This window comes from Hyperolius riggenbachi, chromosome 2 (genome assembly GCF_040937935.1).
Source record: "Hyperolius riggenbachi isolate aHypRig1 chromosome 2, aHypRig1.pri, whole genome shotgun sequence".
NCBI lineage: Eukaryota > Metazoa > Chordata > Amphibia > Anura > Hyperoliidae > Hyperolius > Hyperolius riggenbachi.
Genome location: NC_090647.1, coordinates 527,662,369 through 527,686,209, shown reverse-complemented (window position 1 = coordinate 527,686,209; position 23,841 = coordinate 527,662,369). Strand labels below are relative to the sequence as shown.

The following is a 23,841-nucleotide window of genomic DNA, read 5'->3' as shown; positions in this document are numbered from 1 at the left end:
CTCTCTCCTCCCCCCCCCCCCCCCCCCGCCTCTCTCGCTCTCCTATGGGCCGCTGGCGGGGACACGCGTGTCCCCCCGGAGTCGTTCGTCGCGGCAGGGGGATCCTGCTGTTCTTGCAGAGCGGGTGCTGGCAGAAGCAATGTCTGCAGCCTCCCCGCTCTGCTGCCCTGGCGCCACGAACGACTCCCGGGGACACGCATGTCCCCGCCGACTGCCCATAAGAGGAGAGAGAGAGAGGCAAACTTCGGGTTCTGGCCGTAACATATACATCTGAATCCTTATTTTTCTGTTTACTGTTTTTTCTAATCCCTTTGACACTTTTCTGACCGCGGTCTGCTGAAATTCTGACGACAGACTCTGAGTGCAGAGAGCTCAGTCAGAGACAGGCAGAGCTTTCTCTCACAGAGAGCAGAGGAAATGTATCTTATGTGCAACATAAACATCTGTAATTGTGTGTGTGAAACCTGATATATGAAAACAAAAGCCTGTCTGGTAATCTGCTTCAATATTACACTGTTCTTAGCATGTCAGGTTGCAGAGATCCTTACAGATTCATACCTCTGCAAATGAGACATTCCAAACGCAGCTAAAATCTACACACAATGAATTACAGCTTTTGCGTCTGATATTTAACATGAAAAGTAGGAAAATGTTTACACAGCTACTCAGACATTATTTGTACATTGTCATTATAAAACACTGGGTTTGATAGAGTTGCTTTAAAGGGGATCTTCAGCCTGAACAAACACACTGTTGTTAAGTAACAATAGTTATGTTAATTAGAATAGATAGGTAATATAATCTTTTACCCACCCTGTTTTAAAAGAACAGGCAAATGTTTGTGATGCATGGGGGCTGCCATCTTTGTCATGGGGGCAGCCATCTTTTTGGTTGAAATGAGGTGACAGGGAGCATGAGACACAGTTCCAACTGTCCTGTGTCCTGATCACCCCTCCCAGCTGCACACACTAGGCTTCAAATGTCAAATTCAAAATGTAAAAAAAAGAAAAAAAAAATTGCACCAAAACAGCAGAACGAGAACAACAACATCAGAAATCCCATCATGCTTTGCACAGCATAAGGGGAAAACTGCCCGGGCAGCTAAAAATGAGGCTTGTGTAAGAGAAGCTAAGTTCTGATGCTGTGAAACTGTTAAACACCAGACTTTTTCAGTGCTGCTGAGTCGATTTTTAGTCCGGAGGTTCACTTTAATGAAAATAAAATTAATAAAAATCACAGCAGCAATCAGATGCCACCAACAGAAAGCTCTGTTGGTGGCAAGAAAAGGAGGCAAGATTCATTTGTGTGCTAAGAGCACACTGTTGAAGCTGCAGAGTGCTGAATTGTAAAAAAAAATGACCTGGTCACTAGGGGGGTGTAAGACTGTGGGCCTCAAACAGTTAACATGAAATGTTGAGTCTGCCTTGAAAAGAGAACAGCACTATGTGTGAGAGCTGTGATTTGAGATAAACCAGTTCACAGATTAGTTATATTTAATGTGCAAATCTGTCCTCTTATCTCAATTAGTCATATGTATTCTATTAAACTGTTTCCCAGTAGATGTGCTCCATCACCTTAGTGGGTGGTGACAACCCTGGTGGTGCGTTGTTGTCTGGTCCCCTCCAGGCACTGTTCCTCCATTCCTGAGTTCCCACAGCTGGAGACTTGTCTGGTGGGCTTCCTCCCCCTTCTCCGCTTTCTGTGACTGCTGCTGTGGCTGGGAGGTGGAGGTTGACTAGATATGGAGCCGTAGTATACCAGTGGTTATTGCTGAGAAGACCAAGGAAGGGGCGGGACTGGGATGAGGAAGGACAGCTGGAGCCAACAGACTAAGGGTGCGTACACACATCCTATTTTGATTGGCCAATGTTACCACTTCCAAGTAGTATAAGAGCTTACTTACACAATCTTGTTCATAATATTCAAAATCTGTTGGCTCTCATACTACATTGAGGTGGTAAAATTGGTCATTCAAAATTGGATGTGTGTACCAAGAACTTGCCTGCGAATCCCACTGCCCAGTAGAGCACCACTATGTAGAGGATGTTCTTCCTGTTTTGCCTATATGTTATCTGGAGAGCTTGCTGGCTAATTATGCTGTGTAGGGGATAGGCCTGAACGATTTTTAGGAAAACCTTGAATTGCACGATTTCTGTCAAATTGCGAATTCGATTCACAATCTTAAATCCACAACCATGGATCAGCACACCAATGACCGGTGAGTATCAGTGCCCCCCAGTATAGGTAGCCAAGTATAGTTGTCCCCAGTATAGTTTAGCCAGCTATAGGTGCCACAGCAATGCGGTGAGGCTGATCGGAACTTACTGGAGGAGGGGGCCGGGAGCAGAGCTGGTACCAGCGGTGGCGAAAACCACCGATTTGACGATCTCAAGATCATCTTGCTCCTGATCACGATTTTCGGTTTAAAACCAAAAATCGTTCAGCCTGAGCAGTGGGCACCTATATGGGATTTGCTGTTTTTATTCTCACTGGTCATGCCCCTGCTTCATCTTGGCCATGCTCCCCAAACTTGTGCGGGCCTCACCTCTCCTTTCCCACCTCATAGCCCCTCCTCCCCCCCTCGGCCCGCCACCACCGCTCCCCTTTCCCAAAGCGATGAAGACTCAGTGTGGTTAATCAGTCTATTTTGGAAACTATATAAATAACATTTTCCGAATCGCAAGGTTCATCAGATTTCTTTCATATTTTCCTACTTGTTTACTCTGTTTCATTTCCTTCTGTAGTTTCAACTTCTGCTAAATATTTCCATCTTACCTTATAGTGAACGGAAGAAGGGGAGATTCACAACCGTTACTAATTCCTGTCTTCTCTGGAACGAGTCCTGCAGAGACTCTGATTTGCGCACAGTTTTCATGCCTCTGATTCTCGCCGTTGGCTTTTCTGTGTAACGGTGCGCCAGGCGGGGGGTAAATCTGCCCTCCACTTTTTGGATATTAATCTTTTGGCTGCTGTGAGGATAAGTAATATTCGCTTTTGCCTTTTTTGAGCTGAGGATTTGTAAGCGCTTTGGATATCTGAGGAGGTGAAGATGTTGTAGTGGATATTGCGGGACACTTGGAGTCTTACAATTTTTATCACCTAAAGCCGAGATATGCAAACTTGGCTCTTCAGATGTTAAGGAACTACAAATCCCACAATGCATTGCGGGAGTCTGACAGCCACAGTCATTCATAAAGGCAAATACATTGTGGGATTTGTAGTTCCTTAACAGCTGAGGAGCCAAGTTTGCAGATCACTGACCTAAAGCAATCAGACTCTAAGCATTTCCAGGTTTAGAGATTAAAAGTGATCCAGTAAATCTGAATTGGTTTTATTAAAATGAAACTGAAGTTAAAGGTAGTCCCCGACTTACAAACGCCCTACTTATGAACGACCCGCTAATACGAACGGCATAGATTCTCTGTTTCCGTGGGGATAATTCAAAAATTTTGTTTTCAAATTGGACTTTGTAGTTTTTGAGAAAATCGATTTTTAAAAATGTTAAGAAAAAACAATGTATAAGCAGGTGCAGAGGGGTCACAGGAGGCACAGGGGGGGGGGGGAGGGGGGCATAGAGGAGGTACAGGGGACAGAGATGGCACAGTGTTCTGACTTAAGAACAGATTCAGGTTAAGAACAAGCCTACAGTCCCTATCTCGTTCGTTAACCGGGGACTACCTGTAATGTAATGAATAATATTGCTTATTTTTTTGTAACATTAATAAATTAGTCTATAGTGTTTGTCTATTGTCAAATCTTTCATCACTCCCATTTACATTCAGAAATTTGTCACATCTTTAGTCTTCTCAGGTGAAGGTGTTGTTTACTGATGTTCTGAAGCCAGTATAAAATATATCTCGTCTCCCAGCGTGCTCTGGGAGAAGAATTTTGCACAGCTAAGCGGTGTAGGCTGTGACATCACTGGGAGGGCGTGGTTACATACCAAAATACATCAATATATAGATATTGGAAGTGATGCTGAAACTAGGAAAATTACCTTAAAGTGGATATCCTGGATGATTTACTGCAATCTGCTATGTCGTTACAGGGCCTCTAAAATAACGTGCTTAGTGACTGTAGTTGTAGTGTAGGACCATGATCTGGAAAAATTGTAAAATTGTAAAATGTTTACACATATACAAGGAGTGCATGTGTCCCACAGTAAATGGCCTTTCCGATGTAGCCATAATAGAGAGCAGTCCTTCAACCCTATTCTGGTAAAGAGAGGTGCTCTGGTTAAGTTGTATTACTGAACAGTTTTGTTTAGAACAGGGTTTCTATGTAACTTATCCATAATTTGTAATTCATTAAGGTGGCAAATGTCTGCTCTCCCAGTCTGTGGAGTAGGTTCAAAAATCATCCGACTTCTCAGTTTATGAAACCACCGACTCTGACTCCAGGTACCCAGATTCGTCCGACTCCTCGATACTGAATACTTAGTCTAATTTTTACAAAGGCTATGGAATTGGTTCAAAAATCGTCCCACTCCGACTCCTCAGTTCATTGAAACCACCGGCTTAGATTCCAGGTACCCCAAATTGCTCCGACTCCTCGATTTCACAGCCCTGCTGCCCTCTCGAAACAGGTTTTTTTTTTTTTGTTTTGTTTTTTTTATACACCAAGACCAGTTTTGAAGGATCATTTTTTCCTGTAGTGTAAAATTTTGTGTGATTCTGCAATCCTGAACAATAACATTTTGTACATGGTATTGCCTACCCACCCCCCCCCCCTTTTTAATTTCTTGTTCTTCCAAAAATGCCTATTTTATTGAGTTAGGTGATAAGCAGGGAAACGGATTGGGTGCATTAAAGCTTCAAGAAAAAGTTTAAACACAACTAAAGTATAGACATCCAATAAAGTACACCTGAATCATGGGAAAAGTTACTCTTACATCAGTGGTGTGCCTCTAGTCTAGATGCTTCCAGAGGCTTCCTAGATCCTCCTGCAGCTTGCTGATCCAGTGTTGGATCCAGTTTTATATCAGTAAAACGCATGCCGTTTGAACAGGCGTACATAAGCCATCCAAAGCACTCGTACACACAGGAAAAAAAGCTGTGCTTTGTTCTACTGGGCGTGTGCTGACTTTACTTGAGCATGCCCAGTCCAGAGGGCTTGGCCGGAGGTATGGCCAGAAATAACATTTGACTGGCAAGAGCCAATGGGTATAGAGGGACCTTGCACTGGAACGGTGGGCTCTGAGGGCAGTCTCTGTACCATGCAAGTATGTAACTTTCTTTTTTTCTAAACTCTAGTTCAGGTGTACTTTAAAGCGGAATATAACCCTGCATTTCAACTTTGCTCTAAAATATTATTTACAGCATATTAAATGCAAAAAGCATTTTTTTTTTTTACTAGACCAGCATTGAAAGGGTTAAACACAGAGGTTTAAAGTTCCGTGGAGAGATATGCAGAAGTTCAGATTGTTACATTCTATTTAGTTGGATGTATCGATTGATAAATGTTACACACTCTTTTTGGCTGTCCTCCAAGCTCCTTCTCAGTCAGAGAGATTAGTCACAATCAACACTTAGATACATTTATGTGAACAAAATGTATCTATTTCAGCTTCGGATGCGTCTGCAGAAATCTCCAGGAACTTTAAAGCCCTGTGTAACCCTTCCAATGCTGGTCTAGTAAAAAAAAAAAAAAAACACGCTGGTTGCATATAACATACTGTAAGGGCCTGTACACACTGAAAAACGCAGGCAAAAACGCAAGCGCATGCGTTTTTACAGTGCCTGTAGTTTTAAAAACGCATGCGCTTTTGCCTGCGTTTTTTGTGCGTTTGCGTTTTTCTTGTAATTGCTGATTGGCTAAAGAATCCTTTGTTTTTTTTCTAGTTTACATTTCAACAGGAATCAGGACATTGCAGAGTCTTCTGGGATACTGACTTCTGAAAAACGCAGGCAAAAACGCAAGCGCATGCGTTTTTAATGCGTTTTTCATGCGCTGCGCTTAAAAAAGCGCAGCAGGCACTGCGTTTGCGTTTTTTTAAAAACGCATCGCACCAGTGTGTACAAGTCATCACGATTTTCATTCTTTTTCAAAAGACCTTGCGTTTTTAAAAACGCATGCGTTTTTAAAAACGCAACGCAAGCGCAGCAGTGTGTACAGGCCCTTAATAATGTTTTTAGAGCAAAGTTGAAATGCAGGGTTATATTCCGCTTAGCTAGCGCAGACACTTTGGCCTGGTCCACACTAGGTCCGGAAACGTATCCGTGGCTGCGTTTTTCAAACCTGATGAAAAACGGAGTCCCGGATACTAATGTTTAAAATAGCAGCCAGCCTCACCCAAGTAAAAAACGGATCCGTCTGCGTTTGCGGGGACCCGTTTTGAAAACCTGAACGGAAGGTCCGGATCTGCTGCATTTTCACGCAACGGATCAGGACCACGGATACACGCAGGGGTAGTGAAAGCAATGAGAAAACGCATCTCCAGCTCCACAGGCAAAAAACTGATGTGAAAACGGATAGCCTGAGCTTTATGATTGGCCCAAAAAATCCTCCCACTCCTTCCTAATGATAGAGACGTTTTCTGTCAGGGAAAAACCTGAACGGAAACTGATACAAAACTGATGCAAAACTGATGCACTTTCATCAGTTTGCAGTACGGTGGGTACTTCCCCTGATCCGGACTGCAGGGTCCGTCCTGCAACCGGGTCTAGTGTGGACCCAGCCTACCTAAATATATAAATATACCGTATATACTCGCAAGCAAGCCGACCCGCATGTAAGCCGACCCCCCCACTTTTACCCCAAAAAACAGGAAAAAATGATTGACCCTCATGTAAGCCGGGGTAGGAAACGCTGGCCGCGTGATCCCCCCAGTATGTCCCAGTATAGCTAGTATAGTGCCCAGTATAGGTAGGTAGTGCTCAGTATAGCAAGTAAAATGCCCCAGTATAGCTAGTATAGTGCTCATTATAGCTAGTATAGTGCTCAGTATAGCTAGTATAGTGCTCATTATAGCTAGTGAAGTGCCCCAGTTTAGCTAGTATAGTGCTCAGTATAGGTAGGTAGTACTCAGTATAGCTAGTAAAATGCCCCAGTATAGCTAGTATAGTGCTCAGTATAGCTAGTATAGTGCTCAGTATAGCTAGTATAGTGCTCAGTATAGCTAGTGAAGTGCCCCAGTTTAGCTAGTATAGTGCTCAGTATAGTTAGTATAGTGCCCCCAGTATAGCTAGTATAGTGCCCCCAGTATAGCTAGTATAGTGCCCCCAGTATAGCTAGTATAGTGCCCCCAGTATAGCTAGTATAGTGCCCCCAGTATAGCTAGTATAGTGCCCCCAGTATAGCTAGTATAGTGCCCCCAGTATAGCTAGTATAGTGCCCCCAGTATAGCTAGTATAGTGCCCCATTATAGCTAGTATAGTGCCCCATTATAGCTAGTATAGTGCCCCCAGTATAGCTAGTATAGTGCCCCCAGTATAGCTAGTATAGTGCCCCCAGTATAGCTAGTATAGTGCCCCCAGTATAGCTAGTATAGTGCCCCCAGTATAGCTAGTATAGTGCCCCCAGTATAGCTAGTATAGTGCCCCCAGTATAGCTAGTATAGTGCCCCATTATAGCTAGTATAGTGCCCCATATAGCTAGCATAATGCCCCAGTATGGGTGGGTAGGTGCTGTCCCTCCCCGCTCCCCCTGCGGCCGCCGCTGCTGCTATTACCTCAGGCGGCGCCGCTTCCTCTATCCCCGTCCTCCTCCGGTAGTAACTCATTCACAGCAGCGCGCCTCTCGCTGCTGTGATGACGAGGAAACCATAGAGAGCGGCTTCCTGTAGCGTGATGCCGTTACTATGGGAACCGCTCTCTATGGTTTCCTGCGTCATCACAGCAGCGGGGGGCGCGCTGCTGTGTGAATGAGTTACCGGAGGAGGACGGGGATAGAGGCAGCGGCGCCGCCTGAGGTAATAGCAGCAGCGGCGGCCGCAGGGGGAGCGGGGAGGGACAGCACCTATCCACCCACCCACACATGACTCGCAAGCAAGCCGACCCCCCAACTTTTGGCCCACTTTTGGGGGGTCAAAAATTCGGCTTGCTTGCGAGTATATACGGTATATATATATATATATATATATATTAATATATAATCTCTCATGCAGGCTGATTGTGGATCAAACAAACATGTTACATAGCCAATATCAATCATATCTTGATTTCTATTTTTTAACTTCTCACTTTGCAATGTATTCATTTATTTTTTTCCCCCCTTTTCGCTAAAGTTCCTCTTTACATATGATTTTTGACTATTTGATGTTTTCCTTTTTATATTTCTAGATCTGTTATTTGTTTTTAAGCTAACGATCCATAAAATCAGCAAGGCCATATGAGGCAGGGAAGATGCTCCCGACTGCGGCTGTGATTCAGCTGCTGTAGTAATTGTTATTTATGGAACAAGCTATTACTAATAATTACCTCAGAGATACATTTCCAGGATTGCAGAGCATTAGAGCAGATCTGTGGTGTGATGGGATAAGAGCGCTCATGAAGTTGATGCTATTCTGGAGTCAAACAGTTCATGTTCAGCATGAAAAGGATGACCTTTGTGATATGTTTTCTTATTTGTTCTTTCATTCCCCCCTCCTCAGACAAGGAAAGTCATTTTCCGATACCTCTGTGGGCCATCAGTTGCAGAAATTATTTGTTTGTCTAATAGATTCATTTTTTTGGCTTTGTATGACTCTGGTAGGGAGTAGATTGTGAGCCCCCCCGAGGAACACTATCGATTTACATATGTTTTTCAGTTGAGATAGGAAATGTTTGGAAAGTGCTGATATTTACTGGTGTATACATTTGAATAGTTATCTCTTGGTTTACTGTTATCTAATTCCTTTCACACTTTTCTGACGGTAATTCTGATGGCAGAGTGAACTATGAGGGAAAGGGGAATTCCTTTACACTTCATCTGTTAACCCTGTGCGCGTTGGTGAAAGTTCTGACTGAGCTCTCTGCAGAGAGAAAAGGAAATGTATCTGGTGTGAAACCTGACAGGATTTTCATAACTCTGCTTCAATATTACACTGTTCTTAGCATGTCAGACTGCAAAGATTCATACCTTTGCAAATAAGACATTCCAAACGTAGCTACAATCTGCACACAATGAATTAAAGCTTTTGCCTCTGATAATTAACATGAAAAGTAGGAAAATGTTAACACAGCTACTTAGACATTATATGCACATGAAGAACTGTAGTAGGGGTGGCTCTGCACCCTGTAGAAAAAGGCACAGGAGACAAAAGAGCGGGAGCCCAGTAGTGCAATACGTCTGTGATCACAGAAAGGTGATAAAATGAGTACTACTCAAAAAGGAGGATTGGAGTGGGGCAACCCACCACAGGAAGCAGGTGGAGACAACAAACCCGACTCCACTCGGGGTGGTCACAGCCAGAACCAGGAGAAGGTCGCTCTCTAGGAAGAAAACAGAGGGCAGAAATCCACTGTGGCTGAACCACCAGTGGTATGTCACCACCCTTCGGACAGGGAATGTCCGGGGGTATACTCAGCACAACGGGGGAAAAAGGCGCCCTGGTATGAAAAAAGCATCTAAAAACAGCTTAAAAACTAAGTATTATGAGGAGGCTTACCTCAATGACAAAATCTCTGTAATACAAAACATTTTTTATTTAGCACAGGCAACGCGTTTCGCGGGTCTTAGCCCGCTTCCTCAGGCCAATAACAGTGCCAAATGAAAAAAATCAATCCAGCATAGGGAGCCTCATAGCTCCTCAGAGAGGCTCCCTATGCTGGATTGATTTATTTCATTTGGCACTGTTACTTGCCTGAGGAAGCAGGCTAAGACCCGCAAAACTCATTGCCTGTGCTCAATAATAAATCTTTCGTATTATTACAGAGATGTCGTCATTGAGGTAAGCCACCTCATAATACTTATCGTTTTTAAGCTGTTTTTAGCCGCTTTTATCATACCAGGGCGCCTCTTTCCTCCGTTGTGCCATTATATGTACATTGTCATTTTAGAACACTTGGTTTCATAGGGTTCCTTAAAGTGGCATGACTATGTACTCAGTACCACGCTGCGGAAGATGTTGGCACTATATAAATACTAAAATAATAATATGGAAGGCTGCCGGAGGAGGGTTGAACACATATTTAATTTGCTGGTCAGATAATTTCCCCCAGCGGGGTGTGTTAGGGTGGGGGCGGTGAATGTGGTGAAACGAGGGGATGGATTGAGGCCCGGGAAGGTGCTATGGGATCCAAATCCTTGCCTCTTTTTAGGCGAGTCTTTTTTTTGTTTGTTTTCTTGCTCCAGGGTTGCTTGAAGTCTGCAAGGCCATAACAATTGGTCAGGTGCTCTGCCTGAAGGTAATCCGTGGCGGACAGGAAGTTCCAGGTGCAGCATCAATATAAATATAAATATAAATATATATATATATATATATATATATATATATATATATATATATATATATATATATATATATATATATATATATATTATATAATAATATATCTCCACAGGACACATGCGATGAGGCCTGAAAATCCTACTTTGTAGACCCAAATAGCCATGGTCATAACATGGGGCAAAATAGTAAATTTTGCTTCCATAGGAACTAGATTTTGCGCTGGCTGAACCTTTGCTTCGCAGGTGGGTTTTGGAGAGTAGTTAATTAGTAGCTCCCAATCTGTGTTGGCCCTGTAGATTTCCAGTTCAGCCCTCACAAATGCTGGTTCTTGCAGTGCTTTGCAATAAGTATGTAGTCTGCGGGATTCTCCTCAAAGAAGTGGGAAATGTACGGCTTTGTAGAAATATGAAAGCAGAAGCTGCATCTAGAAAGTCAGTCAAGGCAAAAGAAAGGCATTCTGTTCCACAAATTAATTTATAATAAAATTTAATTAGGAACCAGCTGTGATTTCTTCCTCATACAAGCCCCCTTTGTTTCTTCTACGTTCACATGTGAGCTCCGTGACCCGACTCCCGCTTCCACCAGCCTGCACTGCACTCTTCCCTCACGCTGCTCCCATTATTCATGGTCAAGCATGGCTCTCCATGACCCGACTCCCGCTTCCACTGGCCTGCACTGCGTTCTTCCCTCACGCTGCTCCCATTATTCATGGTCAAGCATGGCTCTCCATGACCCGACTCCCGCTTCCACCGGCCTGCACTGCACTCTTCCCTCACGCTACTCCCATTATTCTTGGTCAAGCATGTCTCTCTGTAACCTGACTCCCTCTTCCACCGGCCTGCACTGCACTCTTCCCTCACGCTGCTCCCATTATTCATGGTCAAGCATGGCTCTCCATGACCCGACTCCCGCTTCCACCGGCCTGCACTGCGTTCTTCCCTCACGCTGCTCCCATTATTCATGGTCAAGCATGGCTCTCCATGACCCGACTCCCGCTTCCACCGGCCTGCACTGCACTCTTCCCTCACGCTGCTCCCATTATTCATGGTCAAGCATGTCTCTCCATGACCCGACTCCCGCTTCCACCGGCCTGCACTGCGCTCTTCCCTCACGCTGCTCCCATTATTCATGGTCACGCATGGCTCTCCGTGAGCTCCGTGACCCGACTCCTGCTTCCACCGGACTGCACTGCACTCTTCCCTCACGCTGCTCCCATTATTCATGGTCAAGCATGGCTCTCCATGACCCGACTCCCGCTTCCACCGGCCTGCACTGCGTTCTTCCCTCACGCTGCTCCCATTATTCATGGTCAAGCATGGCTCTCCATGACCCGACTCCCGCTTCCACCGGCCTGCACTGCGTTCTTCCCTCACGCTGCTCCCATTATTCATGGTCAAGCATGGCTCTCCATGACCCGACTCCCGCTTCCACCGGCCTGCACTGCACTCTTCCCTCACGCTACTCCCATTATTCTTGGTCAAGCATGTCTCTCTGTAACCTGACTCCCTCTTCCACCGGTCTGCACTGCGCTCTTCCCTCACGCTGCTCTCATTATTCATCATCAAGCATGGCTCGCTCCGTGACCCGACTCCCGCTTCCACCGACCTGCACTGCGCTCTTCACTCACGCTGCTCCCATTATTCATGGGCAAGCATGGCTCTCCATGACCGACTCCCGCTTCCACTGACCTGCACTGCGCTCTTCACTCACGCTGCTCCCATTATTCATGGGCAAGCATGGCTCTCCATGACCGACTCCCGCTTCCACTGACCTGCACTGCGCTCTTCACTCACGCTGCTCCCATTATTCATGGGCAAGCATGGCTCTCCATGACCCGACTCCCGCTTCCACCGGCCTGCACTGCGCTTTTCACTCACGCTGCTCCCATTATTCATGGGCAAGCATGGCTCTCCATGACCGACTCCCGCTTCCACTGACCTGCTCTGCACTCTTCCCTCACTCTGCTCCCATTATTCATGGTCAAGCATGTCTCTCCATGACCCGACTCCCGCTTCCACCGGCCTGCACTGCGCTCTTCCCTCACGCTGCTCCCATTATTCATGGTCAAGCATGGCTCTCCGTGAGCTCCGTGACCCGACTCCTGCTTCCACCGGCCTGCACTGTGCTCTTCCCTCACGCTGCTCCCATTATTCATGGTCAAGCATGTCTCTCCGTGACCCGACTCCCGCTTCCACCTGCCTGCACTGCACTCTTCCCTCACGCTGCTCCCATTATTCTTGGTCAAGCATGTCTCTCTGTAACCTGACTCCCTCTTCCACCGGCCTGCACTGCGCTCTTCCCTCACGCTGCTCTCATTATTCATAATCAAGCATGGCTCGCTCCGTGACCCGACTCCCGCTTCCACCGACCTGCACTGCGCTCTTCACTCACGCTGCTCCCATTATTCATGGGCAAGCATGGCTCTCCATGACCAACTCCCGCTTCCACCGACCTGCACTGCGCTCTTCACTCACGCTGCTCCCATAATTCATGGGCAAGCATGGCTCTCCATGACAGACTCCCGCTTCCACTGACCTGCTCTGCGCTCTTCCCTCACTCTGCTCCCATTATTCATGGGCAAGCATGGCTCTCCATGACCCGACTCCCGCTTCCACCGGCCTGCACTGCGCTCTTCCCTCACGCTGCTCCCATTATTCATGGTCCAGCATGGCTCTCCGTGAGCTCCGTGACCCGACTCCTTCTTCCACCGGCCTGCACTGTGCTCTTCCCTCACGCTGCTCCCATTATTCATGGTCAAGCATGGCTCTCCATGACCCGACTCCCGCTTCCACTGGCCTGCACTGCACTCTTCCCTCACGCTGCTCCCATTATTCATGGTCAAGCATGGCTCTGTAACCTGACTCCCTCTTCCACCGGCCTGCACTGCGCTCTTCCCTCACGCTGCTCCCATTATTTATGGTCAAGCATGTCTCTCTGTAACCCGACTCCCGCTTCCACCGGCCTGCACTGCGTTCTTCCCTCACGCTGCTCCCATTATTCATGATCAAGCATGTCTCTCCGTGACCCGACTCCCGCTTCCACCTGCCTGCACTGCATTCTTCCCTTACGCTGCTCCCATTATTCATGGTCAAGCATGGCTCTCCATGACCCGACTCCCGCTTCCACTGGCCTGCACTGCACTCTTCCCTCACGCTGCTCCCATTATTCATGGTCAAGCATGTCTCTGTAACCTGACTCCCTCTTCCACCGGCCTGCACTGCGCTCTTCCCTCACGCTGCTCCCATTATTTATGGTCAAGCATGTCTCTCTGTAACCCGACTCCCGCTTCCACCGGCCTGCACTGCGTTCTTCCCTCACGCTGCTCCCATTATTCATGGTCAAGCATGTCTCTCTGTAACCCGACTCCCGCTTCCACCGGCCTGCACTGCGTTCTTCCCTCACGCTGCTCCCATTATTCATGGTCAAGCATGTCTCTCTGTAACCCGACTCCCGCTTCCACCGGCCTGCACTGCGTTCTTCCCTCACGCTGCTCTCATTATTCATGGTCAAGCATGTCTCTCTGTAACCCGACTCCCGCTTCCACCGGCCTGCACTGCGCTCTTCCCTCACGCTGCTCCCATTATACATGGTCAAGCATGGCTCTCCCGATTTATTCATGCATGAAACTGCTCTTCATTGGAATGGTAAGGGAAAATTCATACAGGGAAAGAAATAAAGCACGTATGTACTGTAATAATACACTGCACAGCTACAGGCATGTCAGTTCAGATGAATGCATGTCAAATGCCATATGTTTCCACAGTCCTGAGTACATTTACTGATGGCTGAATATTTAGTGTTAATTTTCCATAGAAAAATATCTGTAAATGTTAAAATATTCTGTTATAGCTAAACCTTGCCCTACTCACACAGAACCCCCCACGCCAAATGACGTGACATGAGACAGACGTGTATATACAGTGGCAAGCATACAGACACTTATGCTCCTTTTTCTTTTCTTCCCTGCCTGAAAGAGTTTATAATTGGCTATGGAACTGACAGTTTTTCTCCAGTCAGGACCCAGTCGGCTCACTGATAACAAATTACAGCTATAAATCTGGCCATACACTGTCCCAATTTGCCGCCGTTTCGACAGCAGATTCGATCACTGGGATCGAATCTGCTGCCAATCGTTCGCGCTACACGCCGAATTTCGATCCATTTCGTCCGATCCCGTCGATCGCTCCGTGGGGGGTTGGGGCGTGTCCGCATTACCCCTATTCAAGCATGACCTATTAGATTGGACTCTATCCCCCAGAGTTAGTCTCTCAAGTCCCTCCCCCTTTCACCGAAGTTACTAAGGGGAGAGAGATGGGATCCCAGGCCCACCAATCTAAACATACAAACCATCCATACAGACAACAACAAAAAAAACCACAAAAAAACAAAAGGGGAACACCTCATGCCACTGCCCGAGACCTCCCAGACCTGGGCTACCATCGACAAGCAGATTAATCTCACTTGTCCCTCACACACCCAGTGATCCTATGTATCTCAGGCCTGTGCATACTCCTCAGAGGATCTAAACTCCAACCATTTTGCCCATGTGTTATAAGACATCCGCCTATTCTGCATATGCATAAGATCTTCCGTATTCATGATATCATCTATCTCTCTGATCCAATCCCCTATTGATGGAGGAATAGCCTGTTTCCACCTCCTGGTTATCAAGATCCTAAGGGCATTCAAAGGTGCCTCAAGAGTGAGTCTTTATATTTCCTGATGCTCCACATATTTACATGCAGCAAAAAGAAAGCAGAGTGATCTGGGGGGGGGGGGGGGGGGGTGAACTCCAAGATCTTCTGTATACAACACTTCACATCCATCCAAAAATGTGCCAGTCCCTCACATCCCCAAAACACATGTAAGATCTTACAAACACCCTTCTTCACACCTAACCCTTGAGAAAAGGTAAAGATTTCTTGTGGGAAAGGAGGTATCGGCTACTTATTAGGATGAAATTCAATCTGGAACACTGAAGAGAACTCTGGATCCTCCCAGACAGATTTATTATGAGCACTGTGAAGGTTCTATAACATGGATTTTTGTTTATAAATGAAAGTATTTGGAATAATTTTTCACTTATATTTACACCACCTCTACTCAGAGATTGAGGAGAAAAGAGTGGTAACCTGGAGGTATATCAGGAATATTTAGGCTACATTCACTTGGTAGCTGGGGGTTTTCCAGCCCATGCCGGATTCTCGTGTTTTCACGTTCGGAGAGCTTCCCTCAGCAGTGTTCCTCTTCTGCTCGGTCAGTAAGAGTCGGGTTGCCTTAATTATTCTGCATTACGGAAACTTGGCCAATAGAATGTAGGTCAGTCTAGGCACAGCTCCGGAGGAATGGCGAGCTCGCCACGCATGAGCGCCACTGATGCGGAACATCGTCTTCTCCTCGTACAGACACACAGTTATAGCTCTCTAGAATGTTGCACATTACATGCGTCCACTGGGTGTCATTTTGTCCCATTTTGTTTGCAGACACTTTACAAAAGTCATGCAATGAGAGCTTTATTGTGACTGAGCTTTATTAGCAATTGTTTTCCTACTACGATGTGAAAGCAGTTCCTAAGAATAATTGCACTCATTATTCTATATTATTGTGGTGTCTCAATAAATAAGATGTTTATATTAATTCTTACATTTTACTATACTTCTAGCTAAAGATGGCTAATAAGATTCCTAAATGCCTCCCCCCCCCCCCCTCCCCGGTTCTGCCTAACCCTAAGGACCTCTGGTGCTGCCTAACCCTAAGGAACCCCCTGACGCTGCCTAACTCTGCAGACACGCACCCTTGGTGCTGCCTAACCATAAGGACCGCCCCCAGAACTGCCTATCTGTAAGGACCCACCCCCAGCGCTGCCTTACCGTAAGGACCCCCCCCCCCGGTGCTGGCTAAGTGTAAGGACCCCCCCCCGGTGCTGGCTAAGTGTAAGGACCCCCCCAGTGCTGCCTACCGTAAGGAACCCCCTGACTCTGTCTAACCCTGAGGACACCCTTCCCCGGTGCTGCCTAACCCTGAGGACACGCTCCCCTGGTGCTGCCTAACCCTGAAACTCCCCTGGTGGTGCCTATCCTTAAAGGGAACCTGAACTGAATTCAATTATTGAAAATGAACACCTGACGTAGCTGCAAATGAATATTACATACTTAGCTCACCATCTGTTCCTCTCAGAAGCTCACCATTTTCTTGTTACAGTGATCCCTTCCAGTACTGACAATATTTTGTCAGAACTGAAATATACCAGTTGCTGTCAGTTATATATCAGCTGCTGTCACTTACAAATGAATGTGCAAGGTAAAGTCCATGTTTCCCTATTGCTCAAGTGGTCAATATTACAGTTTACAGTTTAATACAGTGACCAGGAAGCGGTTATGGGTTAGAGGCCATTTTCAAGATGGAGGACAGAGAATTTCATTGATCAAAGTGGACAAACAGGACGCGGGAGAGGAGAAAGAGATTGAGTAGACTACACAGGGATAACTATGACATGTGCATGTTTATTTTGACTTTTCATTTCAGTTCAGGTTTTCTTTAAACCCCCCCCCCCCCCCACCACCCAACCCATTCCTAACAAGAAGAACCCCCTTTTTCTCTGTGCCTAACCCTAAATACCTCTAACCCTATTTGCTGAAAGGCAGCAATGTTCATAGCCACAATTAGTGGTTTATAGCCACCCACTATGCAAACTGTGGCTACAGTTGCCGGAACCCGCTACCTGCTATCAATTACCGTTTATAGCCACTAACCGCAACTATTAACGTTTCCACCTTTTGCCGACATCAGTTTTTTGTGTACATAAGCCTTTTACAACCATACATACTAGCTGCTAGCAGAGTGGGAAGTGTAAGCAACTTGCAGCCAATGCCTGATGGTGCCAGTTGTGTACTGTGGGGATCAGGGCTGTGGAGCTGAAGTCGAGGAGTCGGAGCAATTTTGGGTACCTGGAGTCGGTGGTTCCATAAACTTGAGGAGTCAGAGTTGGTGTTATTTTTGTACCGACTCCACAGCCCTGGTGGCGTTTTGAGGCCTCTGAGACATTTCAGGTTTATGCCAATATTGTAGGCTTTGTTTTGCTTTTCCAAGCCGCAGACCTTACAGATGCCCTTTTCTGGTTGTCTTTCAGGTGGTGCTCCAGTGATATCGTCTGATGGAGTCCAGGCCGTGGGTAGGTAACTCATCCCCAGACCTCCAGGCTGCCTCCAGCCTCGTCACATGGCCAGATTTGTATCATATATTTTTCCCAGATGTCCTCTGTTTTGCCTGTCGCTCTTTTACCCTCATTAGCATGTGCTAATAGAATAAGAAGCCCTTTCTGAGCCCGTTTGTGTTATGAGCAGGCTCCGAGGCCCGTCCTTGCTATTCCCTGATCAAAGCGCCAGCGAAATGCAATTAATGGCGGTAATAAACGAGTTCTTCTGCGGAGTTGAGTTTCAGTTCACTTAACGAGACGCTAGCCGGGTTACGCATGGAGCTCTTTAAATATTTAGCCAAGTTGTACGGTATCGGATACCTTTCAGTGGCGGCATTAAACTTTCTTGGCGGTGCTCCAGCGTGCTGTAACGCTGCCGCACACTCAGGGTGATTCAGAGTATTATACAGCTTCTTCACTGTTCTCGCCTGTATAACCCTTCAGTCTCTACTAGAAGGGTTTTCACTGAAAAATGATGCATGGCGAAATCATCTCACCCACATTTTTAAAGGACCACTATCACGAAAAATTATAAAATACAAGTGTATACATATGTATAAAAGGTACATTTGTTCCAGAGTAAAATGCACTAAAAATGTATTTTTTCCTATGTCGCTGTCACGTACAATAGATTGTTAAAAGCTGACAGGTTTTGGCTTAGTCCATTTCCTTACGGGAGTTTCTTTATTCTTAAAGGAGAACTGTAGTGAGAAGTATATGGAGGCTGCCATATTGTTTTCCTTTTAAGCAATACCAGTTGCCTGGCTGTCCTGCTGAGCTATTTGCCTGCAGAAGTGTGAATCACACCAGAAACAAGCATGCAGCTAATCTTGTCAGATCTGACAAAAATGTCAGAAACCCCTGATTTGCTGCATGCTTGTTTAGAGTTTATGGCTAAAAGTATTAGAGGCAGAGGATCAGCAGGACAGCCAGGCAACTGGTATTGCTTAAAAGGAAATAAATATGGCAGCCTCCATATACCTCTCACTACAGTTCTCCTTTAACCAGCCGGGCGGTATGGACGAGCTCAGCTCGTCCATCACCGCCGGAGGCTGCCGCTCAGGCCCTGCTGGGCCGATTTGCATGAAATAAAAAGCAGCACACGCAGCCGGCACTTTGCCAGCCGCGTGTGCTACCTGATCGCCGCCGCAGCGCGGCGATGCGCCGCGTGCAGTGGCGAAAGACGGTCCCCCCAGCCGCCTGAGCCCAGCGTAGCTGGAACAAACAAAGTTCCGGCCAGCGCTAAGGGCTGGATCGGAGGCGGCTGACGTCAGGACGTCGGCTGACGTCTATGACGTCACTCCGCTCGTCGCCATGGCGACGAGGTAAGCGAAACAAGGAAGGCTGCTCATTGCCGGAGGCGATCAGAAGAACGCATCCGGAGCGCCCTCTAGTGGGCTTTCATGCAGCCAACTTTCAGTTGACTGCATGAAATAGTTTGTTTTTAATTAAAAAAAAAACCCTCCCGCAGCCGCCCTGGCGATCTTAATAGAACGCCAGGGTGGTTAAAGAGAACCTGAACTGAAAATAAAAAGTCAAAATAAAAATACACAGGTCATACTTATCTCCTGTGTAGTCTACTCCTCAATCTTTATCCTCTCCTGCGTCCCATTTGTCCACTGCGATCAATGGATTTCTCCATCCTCCATTTTAAAAATGGCCATTACCCCATAACCGCTTCCTGGTCAGCACACTGTTAAACTATAATATCGCACACTTGAGCCATAGGGAAACATGGACATTACCTTGCACATTCAGTTGTAACTGACAGCTGCTGATATATAACTGACAGGAACTGGTGTATTTCAGTTCTGACAATCTTGTTAGAACTGGAAGGGATTGCTGTAAGAAGAAAATGGTGAGCTTCTGAGAAGAACTGACTGTGAGGTAAGTATGTAATAATCATTTGCAGCTATGTCATGTGTTTATTTTAAATTTTACTCGCTTCAGGTTCCCTTTAAAAGCACTTCCTGGATGGCAGTTGCTCAGTCCAAATGCCAAAAAAGCGTGCAAGTGAGTCGGGAGGCTGGCCAGCATCTTTGTATAGACCCTTTGCTTTTGTAAATAATAAAGGAGAATGAGATGAGGAGATGGACTATTCCAAAACCTGTCATCTCTGTCTGATTTTTACTGCTTACTGTAACTGACAGGAACATAGGAGAAAAGTAATTTATAGTGCATTTTATTCTGTGAGGAATGCACTTCTTTTGCATGTGTATTTTAAATGGCACAATTTTTAGTGGTCCTTTAAAGTAGAACTCCAGACTATTTCTTCATTGTAAATTCCTCTAGAAAAAAGTACCTGTATCCCCCAGAGCTGGCTGATCACCGCATAAATTGCCTGCCCAAGACTCCCGGATTGAAAGAGGTGTATACTAGTGCATTCCGAAACTGAATCGAAAATAACCTATAAATACGGTACAGCGGAATCTATCAAGTGTTTATTTATTTTCAATTTGCTGATTATGGCATACAGGTAATGAAAACCCAAAGTTTAGTATGTCAGTAAATTGGAATATTGTAAAAAACTTCAATATTATGGTGTCTCTTTCCACTCAGCTAATTAGCCCAAAATATCTGTCCTGTGCCTTTAAAGCGGGAGTGTCACCATAAAAATCAAATTTCAACAGCAATTGGTCTGAGTGTATTAACCACTTCTATACCAAGACATTTTGTGCTGATCGGTGCTGCGTGGGCTCTCCAGCCCGCAGCACCTATCAGCTAGCAGCCAGGCCGATCAGACTTCCCCCCTTTTTTCCCCACTAGGGGGATGTCCTGCTGGGGGGGTCTGATCGCCGCCGGCTGCTTGCGCTTGCGGGGGGGGGGGGCTCTTCAAAGCCCCCCTCCGCAGCGCTTCCTGGCCTCCTTCCCCTTCCCTCCCTCTCCCTCCCCCTGTGAGCGGCGCAGGACGGATTACCGTCCTGCGCCTGATGGGATAGGCTTTAGCCTATCAGATGCCGGCGATCCCCGGCCAATCAGAGGCCGGGGATCGCCGATCTCCTCTACAGCGCTGCTGCGCAGCAGCGCCGTATACATGTAAACACCGGGGAAGATCTTCCCTGTGTGTTTACATTTACCCTGCGAGCCGCCGATCGGCTCGCAGGGTGTTCACGGAGACACCCTCCGTGAACTGACATGGAACGGCCGCTCATACGAGCGGCCGTTTCCATGGTATACACTTCTGGATTCAGGGGCGTGTATATACGCACCGATAATCCGGAAGTGGTTAAGTGATAAAGATGCTAATCCTGCATTCAAAACTTGCAAAACATTTCCTGCTGTTGTGGTTTGGAGTTTGGAGTTATCACATACCTTAGGAGCACTGGCCCTAGTGCCAAACAGTGCCAGAGTTGAATGCTGGGAGTTCTTTTTATCTATAATATATTCCTCCTCTTCCATTTATTTCCCTATCTAGCTGCTTATCAGAAACACCCTCTGATTACTTGTGTTCCTAGTGTAGTTCCTAGTATACACCTCAGTGTATACTAGTCTCTGGGAGGAGGGCAGCTCATAAATACACAATGAGCAAGAGAAAGGGGGGGGGGGGGGAACAAGAGTCAGGGAGGATATGATGTCAGCATTAGTTTGGCAAGATGGCCCCTGCCTAGAATAGGATATTCTGCTTTTCCTTTATAAGATTCACAGGAATCATTACGTGGACTGTGCAATACATCTGTTATGCAAGTAGAAGTAGTATGTGGTGTTGCTTGTTCTTTAAAGGATACCTGAAATGAGTGGGATATGGAGGCTGACATACAATATGTATTTCTTTTATACGGTGCAGATTGGCTGGCTGGCTGGCTGGCTTTCTGAGCCTCTACGTCTAATGGTGGGATTACAAGTTACATTTTTTGCGTTCGATTCTCCGTGCGATCTATTAGCCATTCGATTCCCTGCTCGATTATCTTATCTTCCACTCATTTTTCTTATCTTTTTTTCCATTCACTTCTATGAGAAATCGAGGGGAAAAGAATCGAGTGGAACATCGGACGTGTTGGAATTTTAACATCGAAGGCATCTATCGGACCGATTCTTAGCAAAAAACGTAACGTGTCAGTGTTCTCCCCAGGATCAAACAGGTGGGCGGGCCGCCCGGGTCAAATCATTTACCGCCCGCCTGGTTCCAGCTGTCATCACCCGTGCCCGGATGTCAGGACGTGCCGGGCTCTCTCATAAAAATAAGCCAGCAGAGCTGTCCTGAATCTACTCCGCTCTATGCATGAGATCTCGCGCTTCCCGGCGAGCTCGTGCACCTATTGGCTGAGCGGTAGTAGGCTGTCCTGAATCTGCTCCTCTATGCACGATATCTCGCGCTTCCCGGCGAGCTCCTGCACTGATTGGTGTAGAGGCGGGGAGGCTAAGCCGATATCCCACTGGTGCGCATTACAGGCTGTCTGTCTAGGACACTGATTGAGCTGTAAATAAGCTCTGGGGCGGCGGACTGACTGCACGTGGTTGCGGCTGACTTTAAAAACTTTGTTATTTAATATGCTGCATGATATTACCGGTGGGGGCGGGGGGTGTCAGTCGGTAGTATTGAAGACAGTGTGCAGGGGCTATATGTGACCAGGCCCCGCACCCTCTTCAGAGGCCTCGGATTACTCAGTGGTTTGAGTATATCGGGGAGCAGCCGCATTCCCACAACTGACAAACGTTACAATTATGCCCGTCCTCCACCCCAGTTCCCGCATGTCAGTGGATGCGGGATTTCCAGCGGAGAGCCGTAGCTGACGTCATACGTCAGTTTCAAGAGATCTCGCTGCGCTGCCGGGGGTAATGGGAAGTTAGAAACCCCAGGGCACATGTGGCAGGCACAGAGCGAGATCTCTCTCACTAACGATGTGCACCAGAAGGGACTGAGGAGAAGAAAAGGAGGGCGGGCCATGCAGACCAGCCTGAGAGACCTGGTAGGCAGCAGCACCCAGTGTTGTACTAGCTAACACCCCACTCAGCACATTCATCTTTCCCCATACAGCATGACCCTCTCTCCACAACACAGCATGTAGCACGTCTCTCCTTCCCCACTCAGCAGCGTCCAGCGCGTCCCTCCTCCCCCCCCCCCCCACCCAGCAGCATCCATGGCGTCCCTCCTCCCCCCCCCCCCCCACCAGCATCCAGCGCGTCCCTCCTCCCCCCCCAAGCCAGCAGCGTCCAGCGCGTCCCTCCTCCCCCCCGCTAGCATCCAGTGCGTCCCTCCCCCCCCCCCCAACCCAGCAGCGTCCAGCGCGTCCCTCCTCCCCCCCACCCAGCAGCGTCCAGCGCGTCCCTCCTCCTCCCCCACCCAGCAGCGTCCAGCGCGTCCCTCCTCCTGCCCCACCCAGCAGTGTCCAGCGCGTCCCTCCTGCCCCACCCAGCAGCGTCCAGCGCGTCCCTCCTCCCCACCAGCGTCCCTCCTCCCCCACCAGCGTCCAGCGCGTCCCTCCTCCCCCACCCAGCAGCGTCCAGCGCTTCCCTCCTCCCCTCCCAGCAGCGTCCAGCGCTTCCCTCCTCCCCTCCCAGCAGCATCCAGCACGTCCCTCCTTTCCCACCCAGCAGCGTCCAGTGCGTTCCTCCTTCCCGTCTATGCCCCGCATATGACACTCGCCCCAGGCCCCACGTACTCTAAGGCCCCCTCTGCCTGCACACAATCTGCAATACCCACTGATCCCCCTCAGCCCCCTAGGAAATATCATGCATAATAAATAACATTAAGGCAATGGAAGGATAGGGGGAAAACAATGAATTAAAAAAAACAAAACTATTAAATATTGGAAATGATAAATGTAAATACATGAAACAAAGTACAATGCATGAAAGAAAGGACAAGGGGTTGATTCATCAAAAAAGTTGCATTGATTTATTAGCGCGAGCAACCGGAGTGTAGCGTGCGTGCGTAACTAAGCAACGACCGCAGCTTACAAAGCCGCACGGTAGCGGTAGCGATGTATTGTGCCGCCCCACCCGCCTACTTTTTCATGCCACCCGGCTGGAGAAAAATCCTGGGGAGAACACTGCGTGTATTCCCAGCATAGTACTCTGGGCCCCTCAACAAGCATGCGGATCAGCTGCTCTGACTGTAGTCTGACTGGATTAGCCGCATGCTTGTTACTTGTGTGATTCAGATACTCCTGCACCTACTGCCATGCAACTGGTATTGTTTAAAAGGAAATAAATATGGCAGCTTCCATAGGTCTCTCACCTCAGGTTCCTTTTAAGTATTGTATTTTATTTAAGTCATAACAGCAGTCAGTCTGGTGTTGATTTACTTGATTTGCAAATGCCCTTATCCTTTTAAGCT

General features: G+C 47.3%; 1 protein-coding gene across 6 annotated transcripts in view; it reads left to right on the top strand.

Annotated features, from left to right (window-relative positions):
* Nucleotides 1-23,841, top strand: part of TIAM1 (TIAM Rac1 associated GEF 1) — a 497,838-nt gene that overhangs the window by 71,599 nt on the left and 402,398 nt on the right. For 5 of the 6 annotated variants that reach the window (XM_068270623.1, XM_068270612.1, XM_068270615.1 and 2 more), the window contains exon 2: nucleotides 17,499-17,540. The exons of the other annotated variant lie outside the window; for it this stretch is intronic. The gene's annotated coding sequence lies outside the window, so the exon portion shown is untranslated. The remainder of the gene's footprint in view (nucleotides 1-17,498; nucleotides 17,541-23,841) is intronic. 6 annotated transcript variants of the gene reach the window in all.